The following is a 14445-nucleotide window of genomic DNA, read 5'->3' as shown; positions in this document are numbered from 1 at the left end:
CTTCCGGTAATTATACCATAAATAAATAAAATTAAAAAAACACGAAAATATTAAAGTTCAATTAACAGATTTTTTTTTTTTTCGTTTAATTTTTTAATATTCGCGAATCATTTGGGGGAATAATCGCCTACATGACACTCACCGCGTAAACACTTCAAATCACCCAATAGGAACTCGCCGCACTGACAAAGCGAAATTGAAATTACCGAAATAGTCCTATATATTGCGGTAATTAAGGGCTGAAGCCAACTAGTGGAATATGGGCCGTTAATCAGGCGGCACGTGTAATTCCATATCGAAAGATGACACGTGGGATAAGCTAGACGACAAAAGAAAGGCCAAGTGTGGGACCGACGTGGGAGCTTTCGAAAAGCAGAGCCTTTTTTTCGGATGTCATTCTGTTGACGTGGAAAATAAATAAATGACCAAAATTTTCAAAAATATGCTGTTGACGTGGACAATCTCTCGCTTTTTTTTTTTTTTTTTTTTTTTTTTTTTTTTTTTTTTTCAATATCGCAATGGCAAATAACAAGATGAAGCATGCAGAACGAGTCTAGACGGATTTACTCACCGAAGTTGAAAAATCTTCAATAAAATCGCCTTTAGNTTTTTTTTTTTTTTTTTTTTTTTTTTTTTTTTTTTTTTTTTTTTTTTTTTTTTTTTTTTTTTTTTTTTTTTTTTTTAATGCCCATTTCGTAATTATAAAATTCCAATTTCATTTTTCCCAAACTCTTTTATTACAAAAATGGGTTGCACGAATTAACATATTAATTTTTTAAAAAACAAATCAATATAATTTTTAACTTTCTAATATATGAATTTTAATTTTTTTTTTCATGAAATTAAATTTACTTTTAAAATAATAAATAGATCCAAATTGATTCGTCCAATGGTGGATAGATTGGATAAGCTTTGATTGATTCAATAATTCAAAAGGATTGGTATATCAATTTTAATCGATATAAACATCCGTTCATACAAACAAAAAAATCTTACATATGAATTACCGCTTTTTTTTCTTGAATTGATGAGATGATTGGACGTTAGTTTTTGTCAAATATCGAATCCAACTCATAGATGAAATAAAAAAGATACGAGAGAGAGAAAAAGGAGAGAATAAAGTTAAGAAAAGCAGACTTCACGTCCATATGGTGAACCTCCCAAGAGTAATGTGTCGCAATTGCCAGCAAGAGACAGACTCATTCTAACCTTGCCACTGGCGCAAATACCTCTTCGAAGTCCACTTCTTGCTTCTGGACGTAGCCTTTCGCCACCAAACAGGCCTTGTGCTTCACAACTTCTCCTTTTTTGTTGCGCTGCAGTTTGAAGACCCATTTAAGCCCAATGGCTCGGTGTCCTGGCGGCATATCCTCCAGACTCTACGTCTGGTTCTCGGTGATGGATGTCATCTCCTCCTGCATTGCCTTCAGCCAGCATGGGTTCCTTTCTGCTTCGCGGAAGGTGTTCGATTCATCTACACTGATGGCATGCAGTTCGGCCACTTCTTCGAGTTCGCGCGCTGCCAGTCCAGGTGGTTCACTTCCTCCCACTAGGTCGTCCATCCTCCGGTACCTGGCCTCCAGATCAGCATCGTGATTAGCATCTAACGTCGAATCCGCAGTCCATGGTGTTGCGAATTCCACTAGTTCAGGGGTTGCACCTGCTGGCGGCAGTGACAGCTCCTGATGCTGGGCTTCTCCTTCTTCCAACTCGGTGACGAGGTACTCCACTGTGATTTGGATTATGGTCTGCCTTGATTACGTTATTCCACTTCCAGAAGGTGCTTTCGTCGAAGACAACATCGCGAGACACATGAGCTCGCCCCTACAGGATCATAGAGTATGTACGCCTTGCTCCCGGGTTCATAACTGATGAAGACGACCTTCAGCCCCCTTGGATCGAGCTTGGCAAGGTGGGGACGTGTTACCTTCATATATGCGACGCAGCCGAACACGCGAAAATGATGTACCGCTGGCTTTTTGTTGTACTAGGCCTCATTTGGCGTCTTCTCGTCGAGGCTTCGGGTTGATGATCGATTGAGGAGATAGACGGCTGTCATTACCGTCTCTCCCCAGAATCGCCCAGGCATTCCGGCCGTCACCAACAATGACCTCACTGTCTCGACGATGGTCTGATTTTGGCGCTCCACCACTCCGTTCTGTTAGGGGGAGTAGGGCGCCGTTAGGTGCCGTTGTATGTCGATCTCGTCGTAGTACTTACTGAAACTTGCCGAGGTGAATTCTCTGCCTCGGTCTGTGCACAACACTCACATCTTCTTCTCACATTTGGCCTTCGCTCGCACTTTAATGCGCTTAACTGCCTCTGCCGCCTCACTTTTCGCTTGCAGCAGGGTCAGCCACATGAAGCTGCTTTTGTCATCGACTATCAGGGGGAAGAGACTCTTACCGCCTGGGGTCGCTGACTTGATGGGCCCGCAGATATCACCGTGTACAAGTTCCAACGGATCAAGGGTGTGCGCCTCTCTTTGCCGATGAGGCACCTGTCGCACAGCTTGTTCACGCCTTTGATTGCCAGCAAACCATGCACCAACTTCTCCTTCTGTAGCTTTTCTAGAGCATAAAAGTTTAAGTGCCCGTATCTTGCGTGCCACCTACATGATACCTCTTCGTCCTTGACCGAAAGGCTGACGGGTTGCTCTATCTCTAACTCCAGGATGTAAAGACGATTTGTCGTGCGCCGGACCTGCGTGAGCAGCCGTCGTTTATTATCGCAGATTTTGAGGAGTCCGCGCTCGATGAAAATGAAGCAAACTGTCTCATCGAGTTGACCCAGGCTCACAAGGTTAGCCTTGAGCCTCGGGATGAAGTAAACGTCGGTCAGCTTGCGGTGTATCACGGTCCTATATTCTTAACCGTGCGGCGTCGTGATCTATACACGCTCACGGCTAGCCTTAAGGGGAATTAAGCCCCATATGTATTTTTTGCCCCGACTTTGTAGATTCATTGGACTTTAGGCGAGGTTTGTCTTCGCCAATCGAACATCGCTTGCGCGAAATCCAAGCTTGTTCAACCACATACGCTGCCTGTGCGTGTATGTTCAATCGTCTGCGACACATCCGACTTGCCTCTACGCTAGGCCAACTCATTCGACTCGACCTTGCCTCTACTCGAGCCAAGGTCTCTCAATACAACGTCGCATCTCATCTTGTCATCTTGATCCCCATCGATAGGGTCCATATGTCTTGATGCCATCCCGAGTCTCGAGATGTCGTTGGCCATCATAACTCATTTGGTCATGCCATCGAGAATGGGCTCGCGTGTCGTTCATCTCATCGGGACTTCCCGAACATCCATCCATCTGGGTTCTATCGAGGCATAGACCCTCTCATGCCCATGTCGAGTCATTTACGGATACCGTACCAGATAGCGGGTGTATTTAGCAACCTCCAACACGTGGACTAGGGCGCAATACCGACACACCCATGTCATCCGGTACTGTCCTTCAAAAACCCATTTCAAAGGAAGTCGCCCGAGACACTCATCTCGGCACGCTCACCCACACTGTGAGAGCTAACACCATGGTACCCCTTATAGAGTAGAGAGAGCTAACACCATGGTACCCCCTATAGTACATTTGAGCCATTTTCATTCTACTAGGTTTAGACATGATTTTGCATTTTGAGCCAGAGCCATTTTCATTCTACTATGCTTATGTCTCAACATGTCTTCAATGCCCATGATTTGATTTTGCATTTTGAGCCATTTTCATTCTACTAGGTGTAGATAGAGGTGTCATACGGTGCCCGATTGACACCAAACTTGTCCTTCATGTCTATGTTGATGTCTCTGTTATGCTTATGTCATGCCCATGATTTGATTTTGCATTTTGAGTCGGTGTCCGATTGACACCAAACTTGTCCTTCATGTCTATGTTGATGTCTCTGTTATGCTTATGTCATGCCCATGATTTGATTTTGCATTTTGAGCCGGTGTCCGATTGACACCAAACTTGTCCTTCATGTCTATGTTGATGTCTCTGTTATGCTTATGTCATGCCCATGATTTGATTTTGCATTTTGAGCCATTTTCATTCTACTAGGTGAGACATTTTCATTCTACTAGGTGAGCCTGAGCCATTTTCATTCTACTAGATGCAGACAGAGGTGTCATACGGTGTCGTGCATTGTCCGATTGACACCAAACTTGTCCTTCATGTCTATGCGGATGTCTCTGTTATGCTTATGTCTCAACATGTCTTCAATGCCCGTTTTGCGTGGTGGTGTGTTGGATGATGCATTGTCCTCCTCGATCGCATCATGACATTCTTCTATGTTGGCCCGCATATGGCCGGATGGGTCATACGGTGTCGTGCATTGTCCGTCCAATGTCCGATTGACACCAAACTTGTCCTTCATGTCTATGCTTTGACATTTTCATTCTACTAGTTGTAGACAAAGGCGTCATATGGTGTCGTGCATTGTCCGTCCAATGTCCGATTGACACCAAACTTGTCCTTCATGTCTATGCTTTGAGCCATTTTCATTCTACTAGTTGTAGACAGAGGTGTAATACGGTGTCGTGCATTGTCCGTGTCATTCATGTCTATGCTGATGTCTCTGTTATGCTTATGTCTCAACATGTCTTCAATGCCCATGATTTGATTTTGCATTTTGAGCCATTTTCATTCTACTAGTTGTAGACATAGGTGTCATACGGTGTCGTGCATTGTCCGTCCAATGTCCGATTGACACCAAACTTGTTCTTCATGTCTATGTTGATGTCTCTGTTATGCTTATGTCTCAACTTGTCTTCAATGCCCACTTTGCGTGGTGGTGTGTTGGATGATGCATCGTCCTCCTCGATCGCATCATGGCATTCTTTTATGTTAGCCCGCATATGGCCGGATGGGCGTCCTCCTCGATCGCATCATGACATTCTTCTATGTTGGCCCGCATATGGCAGGATGGGTGTCTCTTGAACTTCGTGGGATCGGCGGGCCTTTTCGGCCTTCTCCTTGTTCCTGAACTTGCTCCAGTTCGAGCGCTAGATCGGCGGGCCCGTGGGACTTCCATGGCTTCTTAAAGTGGATCTCCGAGAGCTCTTTCCGCAGCTGCTCGATGTTGGATTCCCGCACTCTTTTATCCCGCTCCGCCCGAATCAACATCAAATTTGAGCTAGGTCAGTCATAAGGTTATTTCCAATCTAGTCTAGAATCAAGCAAGACCAAACAAAGCTGAACCTTAACTACGTACAAGGTACCTGTGAAAGCCCTGACCGTGGTGGACGCATGCACTCGCAGCCCAAAAGGAAAGCGAAAGATGCCCCACCCCTTTCTTTCTTCTTTGAAGCTGAATCAGATTATCTGCTATGCTATATTAAGCTGAATTGTTTAAGATTCCAGATTTGGAACTACAGCCTTAGCCCGGGAGGAGACTGAAGACTTTGGATTTGAACAAGAAACTACGTCCCCACTTTAGGAAGGGCCTTAGCCTTAGCTTCAAGATCTCAGTTTGCACCAACCAGGTTTTCCGTTCTCACCAGGAGCCGATTGCTGGAGAAAGCGATGGAACAAGATAGTCATTTCTTTTTCTCTCTCTCCCGATCAGGTTTCGGTTAAGTAATCTGTCTATCCATCTGGTTAGGTTTTGACCAAAGTATGGTTGGGGTTCTGCAGTTGAGGATGAGGATTTTGGGGAAAAAGATTAACAGAATTCGGGCAAAACTCTAACAGGATAGGGAGGAGGAGTATACCATTGAGGATTAGGGTTGGTTATTTACATCCGAAAGGTGNCCCCTTTCTTTCTTCTTTGAAGCTGAATCAGATTATCTGCTATGCTATATTAAGCTGAATTGTTTAAGATTCCAGATTTGGAACTACAGCCTTAGCCCGGGAGGAGACTGAAGACTTTGGATTTGAACAAGAAACTACGTCCCCACTTTAGGAAGGGCCTTAGCCTTAGCTTCAAGATCTCAGTTTGCACCAACCAGGTTTTCCGTTCTCACCAGGAGCCGATTGCTGGAGAAAGCGATGGAACAAGATAGTCATTTCTTTTTCTCTCTCTCCCGATCAGGTTTCGGTTAAGTAATCTGTCTATCCATCTGGTTAGGTTTTGACCAAAGTATGGTTGGGCTTCTGCAGTTGAGGATGAGGATTTTGGGGAAAAAGATTAACAGAATTCGGGCAAAACTCTAACAGAATAGGGAGGAGGAGTATACCATTAGGGTTGGTTATTTACATCCAAAAGGTGAAATTGCTATAAATACTGGTTGTTAACTACATGTTCGACCGTCTTTCCCATAAACTATTATGAGTTCGAGCTTGAGGACAAAGGGATAGGATGAAGATTTTCTTTTTTCTATCACCTTCGGTGCCTCTATACTGTAACAACTATTCATCTGCTAAGATCTCGCCCAAATAGAAAAGTGAATCTAAAGGCCAAAGAGTGATCTTTGAACACTACTACGCATCCTTAAAAATTTGGGTATTGCAGGACTTGAACCTGCGACCATTAGGTTAAAAGCCCAATGCTCTACCAATTGAGCTATACACCCCAAAAAAGAAAAATAGGTGGGAGGATTGATGCAAAAAAGAAAAGAGGGTGCGACGTACACCCCAAAAAAGAAAAATAGGTGGGAGGATTGATGCAAAAAAGAAAAGAGGGTGCGACGTTAGCAAACTTAAGGAAAGCCTTTCTCCCTCCATATGAGAAAGATGTACTCAAGCACCCAACCGATCCCACGATATGTGTGTTTTCACGCTTTGCATTTTCTTCTACTCGAGCTTGAGACTTGTGTGTTGTTAGGTCGACACTCTAACCACTTGAACTATTCAACTTGACTGTTGATAAGATTGGCTCCTCCAAAATGATATACCACCGATGGCTTCAACCGGGCTCTTCGACTAAAGAAGTGGCCGAAGGTTTCTTCTAAAGAAAAAATAGAAGAAGTAAAAGGAGAGAGGAGAGAGAAAATAGTAGAAGTAAAAGGAGAGATGAGAGAGATTGTTGAATACTCATGTTTTATTTGTATTCAGTTATTCTTCAAATAACAAATCTAATTACAAAAATAGAAAAACTACTTACAAAACAAAAGTAGGCGAAGATTTGCCCAAAAATTGCACCTAGAATTAAGCTCTGAATTCAGAAGTTTTGAGACGTAAAAAAAACCTAACTGAATAAGGAAACCATGTTTTATTATGTGATACGACTATATGATGTATGAATTATGTGACTTTTTATGCTATGAAACGTAATGGGTTATGTTGATTGTTGAATTATGTGACTTTTTATGCTATGAAACGTAATGGGTTATGTTGATTGTTGACTGTTTATGTTATGTGAAGGTATGAATGATATGCTAGTAATATATGCCATAAAAATGTTGATCGATGCCATGGATACATAGTATTATCGAGTCATGTCATGAGATGTTTATGCAACTATAATGTACTTTCATGTTATGTAATATGTCATGTAATGTAAGTCATGTGAGATGCCATGTAATGTCAGGAACGTATATGGGATGTTAGCACTGCTTATGTAATGCCATGTTAGATAGGTTAAGGGACCTCATGCATATATGTATGTCACGTGCATCGAGATTCTTCCCTTTTATGATACGAAAGAATGAATTACGATATTTATGTTCGCCATGATATCATGCGGGCCCTTTTCTGTTATGTGGTGTCTGGTGTCGTGTAACACGTTGTGCCCTACCAAGCCAGGCCCAAGGGTATGTATACAAGCCCGCTTGGTGGGTCTATGTACGCGTACATGGGCCGTGTGAAGCAGTACCACACATCCAACCCTACCCGGAATAGAAAAGCTCCTAAGACCATGTAAAGTTAATGAAAAGTTAGGTCTCGCTCATACTGGCATGTGTTTGCATTCTTATCCCCAACGGTAGGGTGACTTACTGATATTTCTTAAAATACTCAAGCCACGTGCTACCTACATTTTTCAGGTAAAGACAAGACGCTTATGTACGGTTGACGGCGGAGCTGAGGACACCTAAAAGTTGGAGAAGGGATAATTTTAGGAGTTACTTTTATTGGACTGTTTTAAGGTATATCATCGAATATGGTTTTATTTAGATTTATTTTGGGAGATAGGTTTGTTTTTGGATTTATGAATGTTTATGGGAGACTCTTACCAGTTATTTAGGATGAACTTAAGCTAGGCATGCATGAGCGACCGAGTTAAAATCAGCTAAGCAAACTAACTATTCTTCAAGATATGGGCCAAATCCTCAGATGCATTGACGGATTGAAACTTGAAAGCACCACCTGCAGCCCAACAAGGAGAAATACCTCTGGACCCAATCCATGGTGTTAAAGCCCCATGCTACGCTTGCCAATAAAAGAAGCTGACCATGTGGTGGGGGTGCTTCTGAAGGAATCCTTAATGGAGCAATTCTATGTTAGTTCATCCAAAATTGTCATTGTCAGTAACTTAATCGATCTAATAATGAGATCTTCCATGAATTTTCTTTTCAAGGTGCCAAAATGTGATTGGAGCATCCTTTCCAAGAAAGTCTTTGGTCATACACAACGGCTGGGTCTTAAAGACTAAGCATGGAATCGAAAACCGAGTGAGCCTTCAGCCAGTCAACCCAATTACTCAACTTCTTTGAAAATTTCTCCCCCAACTCCACAACCATCCCTGTTCTTAATTTTTCTTCCTTAAATACCCAGTTAAAAGATTCAAACCCCCACTTCATCTCCACCAAATTCCATCTGGGTTTTGATCCTACTTTCCAAAAATGCCTACAATTTTCCAGTCCCAACAGCAGCCTGCTTCCAGGCCGTCGCACGCCGGCGCCGTAAGGGAAGCTGGCCGGAGCCGGAGCCTTAGATCGAATTGCAGGAGCTTGAGTTTTGGGGGAGTGGGTAGAGGTGGCCGTAATGTGACGGCTGCCGGAGATAAGCTCCGGCGGCTTCAGGGCAGAAGAGAGATGTTGAGAAGGGCGTTGACGCCGCCCAACCGGAGACCCACTCTCCGGTGGTTGAATTTCCGAGCAACTCCCAGTCGGCTCTCGAATATGTCTATGGCTTGATCGGGAGGAGGAAGATTGTTGTATAATTTAGTTGTTTTGATTTTTGTTAAGAAATAGAAATAGAAAATAGAACTGGAAAAGTGTATGATCTTCATTCAGGTTTACCACGTTTAAATAGATACAAACTATTAACTAATACCTAAAAATAGAAAAAAAATAATATATCTAACTAAATCTTGTAAATAAATAAAATATACGATTAATCAAATTTATACTAACAACTCCCTAAATATCTCAGATATAATCTAACTAATATATCTCCAAAATATCCTCTCAATAGTCCCCCTCAAGTTGGAGAGTGTATGTCGATCACACCCAACTTGTCCTTCAAAAGGTCAAATTGCTGTCTTCCCAGAGCTTTAGTAAAAACATCTGCCAATTGCATTTTGGTCGAAATATAACATGGTTTGATGATTCCAGCTTGTAACTTTTCTCGAACTATATGACAATCTATTTCAATGTGTTTCGTACGTTCGTGAAAAACTGGATTGGCTGCTATATGTAATGCTGCTTGATTATCACAGTATAATAATGCTGGTTCGGACAGTGGAACATTCAAGTCTTGAAGAATGTATCTTAACCAAGTTAACTCTAAACAAGTATTTGCCATAGCTCGATACTCGGCTTCTGCTGATGATCTGGACACATTAGTCTGCTTTTTAGACTTCCAAGAAATAATTGAATTTCCAAGGAAAATGCAGAATCCAGAAATAGACCGTCTTGATGTATCTCAGAACCGGAAGAGCTGCCTCCCAATGTGGTTTTCTTGGTTCATGCATAAATTGGCTAAGCATACGAACTGAATAAGCTATGTCAGGCCTAGTGACAGTCAAATATATTAATCTGCCAATCAACCGTCTGTATTTACTTGGATCATTCAATTTCTCTCCTTCAGTTAAAGAAAGTTTCAGATTTTGCTCCATAGGAAATTTGTCTGGACGTGCTCGTGTAAGGCCTGTGTCTTGAAGGATGTCTAGAGCATACTTCCTTTGAGACATAAAAATTCCTTTTCTAGACCGAGAAAATTCAATGCCTAGAAAATATTTCAAATTTCCTAAATCTTTGATAAGAAATTTCTGGAGTAAACTAGTCTTGAGATATTGCATTTCTTTGAGATCATTGCCTGTCAACAGAATATCATCAACATAGATTAGAACTACAGTGAAAGAAGTACCTTTACTCTTGGTAAACAAAGAGTAGTCTGCTTTGGACTGAGTGTAGCCTGCATTTTGTATAGTTGTAGAAAATATGGAGAACCAATTGCGAGAAGCCTGTTTTAATCCATAAAGAGATTTATGGAGCCGACATACTGTATTCTCCCCCTGTCGGCAAAGACCTGGTGGTAAAGACATATAAACTTCCTCGTCTAGATTACCATGGAGAAAGGCATTTTGAACATCCAACTGATGGGTGAACCATTTTCGAGCAGCAGCAACAGTGAGTAAGCAACGAAGTGTAGTAAGTTTTGCTGTAGGGGAAAATGTTTCTGTGTAATCAATACCTTCAACCTGAGTGTATCCCTTTGCTACAAGTCGAGCTTTATAACGTTCAACAGAACCATCAGAGTTGTATTTAATTTTGTACACCCAGCGACAACCAATAGCTTTATGACCAGGTGGTAGAGGAACGAGAGACCATGTATGATTACGTTCCAAAGCTGCAATTTCATCATTCATAGCCTGCTGCCATAAAGGGTCGCCAACTGCCTCGTCATAGGTTTTAGGTTCTGTCTGGGATGTAATAAGAGCTAGAAAAGCACGTTGAGTAGGAGAAAAACGAGAGAATGAAAGGTAATGATGAAGGGGATACCTGGTGCCAGTGCCGGGACTTGAGCTAGAGGTTAAATGATTGGCTCCAGAAGACATCTCATAATCCTTATGCCAAGCTGGAGGCTGATTAGTGCGAGTAGAACGTCGGAGTGGAGCTGATGTATCAGGCGGGATAGGATTGGAATCAATGGGCAAATCTGGAGAAGGTGGAGGAGACGACGAAGTAGTAGGTGAAGGGATAGGAGGTGAAGGAGGAATGGAAGGTGGAGGATGGGTGCTTAAGTAGGATGGATCATGAAGTGGAACAACAGGAGTCGAAGGAGCTAATGTCGAAGTTTGTGAAGCTGATGAAAAAGGAAAATCATCTTCACAAAATTTAACATCACGGCTGATAAAGAATTTGTGAGATTGCATGTCATACAATTTGTAACCTTTATGACCACAAGGATATCCTACGAAAACACAAGGAATTGCCCGAGGTTCAAATTTTTGCTTAGGATGTACTATAGTTGCATAACATTTACAACCAAAAACTTTAAGATGATGAAATGTAGGTGATCGTTTGTAGAGTGCTTCAAAGGGTGTCTTGTTAGATAACACTGGTGATGGCGTTCTATTTATAAGATAAACAGCCGTTAAAACGCACTCTCCCCAAAAATTAAGTGGAACCTGTGACTGAAAAAGAAGAGACCTAGCTACATTTAGGATATGGCGATGCTTACGTTCTACGACTCCATTTTGTTGTGGAGTATAGACACAAGTGCGCTGAAATTCAATACCACAAGAAGTAAAGAATGGTTGCAAAGATAGGAACTCAGTCCCATTGTCTGATCGAACTATCTTGATAGTAGTATGAAATTGAGTTTGAATAAATTTAACAAAGTTCATTAACAAATGATGTACTTCTGACTTATGTTGCATTAGAAAAACCCAAGTACATCGAGTAAAATCATCAACAATAGTGAGAAAAAAACGCAAACCAGAATGGGTAGGAATTTTATGTGGTCCCCAAACATCACAATGTATCAGATCAAAGGCAGAATGGGTTGTTATTGAACTTCTTGGGAAAGACAACCTAGTTTGTTTTGCTAACGGGCAGATACTACAATTATGAGAATAACTCGCATTATTAAGATGCAATTGATCAGCTAGAAATTTAAAACGAGAAAAAGAAGGATGACCTAGACGTAAATGCCACAAATCAGATGACTGAGATACTTGATGAGCTGAAGATTTGATTGGAGATGAAGAAATATGATAGAGACCTCCAAATTGTTTACCCGAGCCAATCATCTTCCCCGTAGCCAAGTCCTGCATAACACAAGAATCAGGATAGAAGGTGACATAACATTTCAAGTGATTGGTAAGTTTGCTGATCGACATTAGGTTTAAATTGAATGAAGGCACACATAAAACGTTGTTTAACTTAAGGTTAGGGCTAAGGGAAATATTGCCAGTATGTGACACACGTGCTGTCTCTCCATTAGGCAAATTTATTGTAGACATGATGGCAGCCTTTGGATCAGTCATAACAGAAGATTTTGATACTATATGATCCGTAGCTCCACTATCGAGAATCCATGAATTAGAACTCGCAGAGTTAACAGATAATGTAGATATGGGAAACAAACCTGCAACATTGATGTGATTGTCAGAATTACCAGAAGGGTTTTGATTGATTGCAGATAAGGCTTGTGCTATCTGTCGTAATTGCTCAGAAGAAAAATTTGGAATGGAATTAGGTGACTGTTCTCCTGTATTCAACTGTGAAACATCGGCCATATTTGCAGATGATCAGTATCCACGATGATTGTGTTGATTGACTTGTCTTGTCCTTGTAGAATTATTTTTCTGTCGACACCGATCTTCTGTATGTCCCCTTTTATCACAAAACTTACAATGAAACTTAAGAATTCGACACTCATTGATTGTATGACCACTTTTATTGCAGTGTTCACATGATTTGTCCTTGGCGAATTTTGAATATTTTGTTTTCTTCTGCACTGCTGATGCAATCGAGAAATTCTCAGCAGGTTCAAAAGTTACCTGTCGCTGCATCTCTTCTTGTACAAGTAATGAATAAGCTTGCCTCACATTAGGTAATGGAGACATCATCAATATGTTAGATCTCACCGTTTTATAAGACTCGTTGAGCCCCATGAGCAATTGCATCAACTTGTCTTCTTCGCGTTGATCAATATGTATTTGACGTTGATTACACGTAAATGGTGTGCGGTACGCTTCCAGTTCATCCCAGAGTGCTTTGAGCTTGGTGAAATATGTTGACAGTGCCATGGTTCCTTGTGACATCGTTGCTATCGAGTTTTGTATTTGAAAAATTGCTGGAGCATTCTTTTGTGAGAATTGATCGCGAAGATCAACCCACACTTGATGAGCTGTCTTGGCGTGAACAATGCCTTTAGCGATATCTGCTTCAACAGAATGAGTTAACCAAGATATTATCATACTGTTGCACTGATTCCAGAGTTCGAATTCGGTTGAATTTGCATCTTGGGGCGGTTCCTCAATTGTGCCATCAATGAAGCCAATTTTCTTCTTGGCAATAAGAGCATGCATAACTGATTTACTCCAAGATTGGTAATTTGCTCCATTTAATTTGATTGGAACAAGTGAATATCCTGGCTGATCAGAGTGATGCATATAGTAAGGATGTGTTAAATCAACATCCGAAATTTTGAAGCTGGATTTGGCTGAGCCCGCCATGAAGGAAATTTTGATATTTACGATCGATGCTCTGATACCATGTTAAGAAATAGAAATAGAAAATAGAACTGGAAAAGTGTATGATCTTCATTCAGGTTTACCACGTTTAAATAGATACAAACTATTAACTAATACCTAAAAATAGAAAAAAAATAATATATCTAACTAAATCTTGTAAATAAATAAAATATACGATTAATCAAATTTATACTAACAACTCCCTAAATATCTCAATATAATCTAACTAATATATCTCCAAAATATCCTCTCAATAATTTTGAATTTCTGCGTAATTCTTTGATTCATTAAATTCAACAAAATTTCCCAATCCTTTGTGGTTTAGTTCATCAAATAGTCCAAAACTCGAAGCTTTTAGATCCTTCCCCTTTGTGAAAACTAGATTATGAGCAGGTTTGTGAGACTGGATATGATCAACTGTTAAGAGCTTATAAAGCTCCATCGTTTTCTACTTGTAATTCTATTTGACACTATGCGTAGTGTTCATGATAATTTCTCCTTCATTAATCCTTTAAAGATAGGTTTTTAGTGATAAAACATGATTTAGCAATCATTAGTAACATCTAATCGAATGTCTAATAGAAAGATACAACAAAATTTTACTAAATTGATTTAAATTAGATCATTATAAATTTGCAATTCAACCTATCCGCTTTAGAAATAAAAGAGTTGCTCCCCATTTTGTCCGTAGAGAAGGGGGAGTAACTTTGAAATTCAAAAACTCTTAAAAAATCAAGGTCGAGCTCTCACAAAAAGACGAAATCACTTGAATATCTCTTGAATATCTGAAAAACTTTGAAGATGTTTGTTCGTCAAGAAAATGACCAAGCCGGCTAAGAATATCACCAAACTAAAGCTCACTCGAGAATTTTTGAAGCCTCATTTGGCTAATTAAGGAAAAGATCGTAGATATATAAATA

The 14445-nt window shown here is 40.8% G+C and overlaps 1 non-coding gene across 1 annotated transcript; it reads right to left on the bottom strand.

Moving 5' to 3' along the window:
- Positions 1-6439: 6439 nt before the first annotated feature.
- Positions 6440-6512, bottom strand: TRNAK-UUU. The gene has a single exon. It is a non-coding gene; the product is annotated as a tRNA-Lys (tRNA).
- Between the last annotated feature and the right edge of the window lie 7933 nt (positions 6513-14445).

Source organism: Cucurbita maxima, unplaced genomic scaffold, assembly GCF_002738345.1.
Source record: "Cucurbita maxima cultivar Rimu unplaced genomic scaffold, Cmax_1.0 Cma_Scf00006, whole genome shotgun sequence".
Classification (NCBI taxonomy): domain Eukaryota; kingdom Viridiplantae; phylum Streptophyta; class Magnoliopsida; order Cucurbitales; family Cucurbitaceae; genus Cucurbita; species Cucurbita maxima.
The sequence above is the reverse complement of the archived record's forward strand: the minus strand, read 5'-3'. Positions and strand labels throughout refer to the sequence as shown.